Source organism: Chiroxiphia lanceolata, chromosome 19 (assembly GCF_009829145.1).
Source record: "Chiroxiphia lanceolata isolate bChiLan1 chromosome 19, bChiLan1.pri, whole genome shotgun sequence".
Taxonomy (NCBI): domain Eukaryota; kingdom Metazoa; phylum Chordata; class Aves; order Passeriformes; family Pipridae; genus Chiroxiphia; species Chiroxiphia lanceolata.
The window spans coordinates 621,118-625,462 of record NC_045655.1 but is presented as its reverse complement, the minus strand read 5'-3'; the positions used below and the strand labels follow the sequence as shown (position 1 = coordinate 625,462).

Below are 4,345 nucleotides of genomic sequence, written 5' to 3'. Positions count from 1 at the left end.
GCCTTCATTAAAGACCTGCTCTATTATCTTATCTCTACTAAATTAGCCTGGTGAGGTTTTTTGGCTCCCTGTCTTTAGGCAACACAACAAGTCTGTATTAGAACACGTATATATTTCAAGCAGACTTAGCAAAGTAATTTAACAGTATTAGACACAGAACTTACACTTGCTGTGCATTTCTGCTATGGAAACCAAGCTGTTCCCTGCAGTGGGTACTTCTGAATAAAATGAGCACAAGATACGGGTGTCCAGTGGTGTCACGGGCCGTCCAGACACAGCTTCTTCTCCAGTATGACTCTGGAGGAGTGGGAAGGGAATGAACTGTGAACTGCCAATCAGTGGTGCCCTGTGTTGTTTGGAAGTCAGGGCTTATCAGGCGTTGCTTGTCTCAGAGTTGCCATTCAGGTCCACCATGAGAAGATGAAGGGATGCAGGATTTCTATCATGTGTCAGCAGAAACCAGGCCTAAATCAAACTGAGGTTACTCCTTGGGAGCAGAGAGCTGGGAAGGCAAAAGACCTTTTTTCTTTTCATATGCTCTGCCTCAGCTTTTTCATTCCTTCCTCTCACTGGATCTGACACCTTCCTACCCAGCCAGGCAGGTTTGTTGTCCCTAGGGACAGCTGTCACCTGCAAGGAACACATTCAGGAGAGGTCTCCTTTGATACAGATGTCCCAACATCACACTTGAATCCAGCTTGGAGCCCTAGAGCTGCACCTGAGTGGCTCAGTGGAAGAGGCACTTGCACCTTCAGCAGGCTTTTCTGGAAGTCGTGTTACTTTGGTGGTCACATGAGATGTTTCTGAATGGCTTGTGCTTGATGTTTTCAATCCCACAAAGTGGGCAACAGCCTTTCACACACATGATCTGAACAGGATTCTATTCGTATACATGTAGGACAACGAGTGTCTTTATATTCAGGTCGGAAATCACTGTTGGCTGCATTTGCTCTGGAGAAAGCCCTTGGGCCTCAGCTTCTCGGTGAGGGAGTCACAAAGAAACATTCAAATATGAAAATTATGCAGAAAGCCAGTGCAAAATGACATTACATGGACAGACAGACAGAGTTTTAGCAAGGTGTAGTGGGTTGACCCTAGCCAGATACCAGGTACCTACTAAACCCACTCTCTTACTCTCCCTCTGCAACTGGACAGAGAAGAGAAAAAAAATAACAGCTAAGGATTCACGAGTTGAGATAACAGCTAGGAGAGGTCACTTGCTGATTACCTTCACGGGCAAAACAGACTCAAAGTGGGGGTAGTACTTAAATTTATTACTAACAGGATAAGAACCAAAGAGTGAGAAATAAAATAGTCTTAAAAACACATTCCCCCCACCCCTCCTTCCTTCCATGTTCTCCCTCCTCTTCAATCTCTTTCCCCTGAATCTCTTTCTACCTGCATCTTTCCCATGCCATGCTATTCTGAAGCAGTAAAATATTTCAAGGCCTAGATCAGAGGACACGTTCATCATATAAGTATAATCAGTGTTATGTTGGAAACTACTGATACTTATTGACTTGAATGAATTATCCCCAAAGATACAGTCAGTATGAAAGAAACACCAATGCCAGCAGTGCAGGGCAATGGGGAATGGGGGTCACAGTCAGTTGTTGTTTCTGCCGCTGCTCAGGGAGAGGAGTTGGAGTCCTTCCCCTGCTCCCGTGGGGTCTCTCCCACGGGAGACAGTCCTTGATGGACCTCTCCAGGGTGAGTCCGTCCTTCAGGCAGCAGTTCTTCCCAACCTGCTGTCCCGTGGGTCACTCCTCCATGGGGTCAGTCCCTCACGGATGAGCTGTACTGGTGTGGGTCCCCCACAGGGGCCACAAGTCCTACCTGGGAAAAACCTGCTCCAGCCTGGGCTTCCCTCTCCATAGCCTGCAGGTCTCCAGCAGGACCCTGCCCTATCCTGGGCCTTCCACGGAGTCACAGCCACCTTCCTGCATCCACCTGCTCCAGCATGGGCTCCTCCATGGGCTGCAGGGGGGTCTCTGCACCTCGATGCTCTCCCACGGGCACAGGGGCACAGCTGCCCCACCCTGCTCTGCACCACAGGCCACAGGGGCACAGCTCCGGTGCCTTGAGCACCTCCTGCCCCTCCTTCTGCACTGACCTTGGGGTCTGCATTGCTGTTCCCATGTTCTCACTCCGCTCTTCCCTGGCTGGAGTTCTTTCTGTGCAACAACCTTCTGTTCCTAAATATATTATCCCAGAGGTGTTACTGTCACTCCTAGTCGGCTCAGCCCTGGCTAGCGACAGGAAGTCCATCCTGGAGCTGGCTGGTATTGGCTCCATGGGACAGGGGAAGCTTCCTAGCAGCTTCTAACAGAAGCCACCCCTGTAGCCCCCCTGCTACCAAAACCCAGCCACAGAAACCCACTACACAAGGATTTCTCATTGCCCTGAACTGTTTTTTTACTTTGTTGCAATGAGGTGCAGTGCCAGGACAAGTCTCACCAGGTGGGACTGCACAGCCTGCACTACACTCCTATGTCACTAACACAGAACACACTGCTCTCCGAAGTGTGGGACTGCAGCAGTCTTGCAAATCTACATGAAAGGGGACAGGATTTCATCACAATTCTAAAATTTCATCTCCAAATTATGCAGCTCCCATTGGAACTTTTGCTCTTTGAGGCTGAAAAAGAAATGTTAAAGAGAAAAGTGTTAGTCAGCAATTAAAGAACTCTCCATTTTGAAATGAATGAGTTTGTCTCCTGGATTCCTATAGGAGTGACAGCTGAGATTAGTTCAAGCCCTTTCCATTCCAGTAAACCTTTTGCTGCATCAACTTCTCGTATACAATGCACCCACATGACCACATCTTCTTTCTCTGCTGCCTGTCCTTACTCACTCATTTGTTTTTCTTCTCTTTACATTCCCTATCCCTAACCCTTCTCAGTTTCCCCACTGAGTGTGTTTCTCATCCTTCTCGCCCTCACCCACCATGACATGTCCTTGGAGGGACATGAGCCCTTTCCCTGCCCAGGCACAGGATGGAACAGACACACACACACTGCTCCTCTGCTCTCCCACCTGCACCTGGGCTTAGCCTATGCAGGCCTGTGGTCTGTCAGAGGAGCAGCACATCTGTGCAGATCCTGCATATTCCTAGTGCCTTCCATGGCCCTGAGTGCCTCTCAGTTCCTGGTCAGGCCATCAGGGACCCCAATCACCTGAGGAGGAGCTGAAGTGGCCCCAGGCACAGGAGACGCTGCAATCTGTGTAGGCACCTGAGCCTGCTCTCCGGAACATCGACCCACAGCAGGAGGTTTCCTGCTGGAGCAGAACCGAGCAGCTCTGATCTCTCTCCAGCCTCCCAGGGCTCACTAGCAGGGGTTGTTTGCTTTATCCTATGAGCTTCACGCTGTTAGGGAAATAAGCATGACTTGGAGTCATGCTTTTAATCTTCATTTAGTGGCAGTAATAATTTACTTATTTGCACCCAATTTCACTCTGCAATGCATCTTGTTATCCCCCTGAATCTCTTTCTACCTGCATCTTTCCCATGCCATGCTATTCTGAAGCAGTAAAATATTTCAAGGCCTAGATCAGAGGACATGTTCATCATATGAGTATAATCAGTGTTATATTGGAAACTACTGATGCTTATTGACTTGAATAAATTATCCCCAAAGATACAGTCAGTATGAAAGAAGTGCCATAACTGCCAATCTTCAGGAAAAGTTACAGAACTCAAAACTCAGGACTCACAATTTCTCAATACAAGGCAGGATGTGAACGTTCCCTTATGAATCTATAAACTAGGACTTCTTCATCTACTGCCCACTGAGTGAATGCCCCAGTGGATCAACAAATATCCCCAAGACATGTCTGAAATTATTAGGATTGTACTGGGAAACTAGTGAAAAATAGAAACTAATGAGACTGCCAAAGGTAGTTGATGAGCATATAAAAATTATAAATTGAACAGAATTTCACTGTTGCACCATAATGAAAGAGGAAATAGGATCGCTCATTTTATTTTCTACCATAGTGGAATTTGCTGGCTGCCAGAGGGCAACCTGTTTATAGTAAGACAAGATGCAAAGGCCTTCTTAGCCAAATGTAAGAAGTCAGCAGTGTTCCTCTTCAATCCTCTTTTTTCAAGTTGTAAAACAGAATGGGTGAGCACTATATGAAGATCTGGTCACTCTTTTCCTAGGTTTATTTTTGGCAGTAGGTTCTGACACCTCAACAAGGACCATGGGGCTTCTTCCACTAGTGATCCCATTGAAACTCATGGATAAAAGTAATGAAGAAGGTATCACACTTCCGGGATGTGAAATTTCTTCCACATTGGAATGTTATAAACTCAAATCTCCAGTTCACAATACAAATCTAA

The 4,345-nt window shown here is 47.0% G+C and overlaps 1 protein-coding gene across 1 annotated transcript in view; it reads left to right on the top strand.

Moving 5' to 3' along the window:
* LOC116796352 (myosin heavy chain, skeletal muscle, adult-like) overlaps positions 1-3,839 on the top strand; it is a 17,710-nt gene extending 13,871 nt beyond the window's left edge. Inside the window, exon 17 of the mRNA XM_032706917.1 lies at positions 3,829-3,839. The gene's annotated coding sequence lies outside the window, so the exon portion shown is untranslated. The remainder of the gene's footprint in view (positions 1-3,828) is intronic.
* Positions 3,840-4,345: the final 506 nt, after the last annotated feature.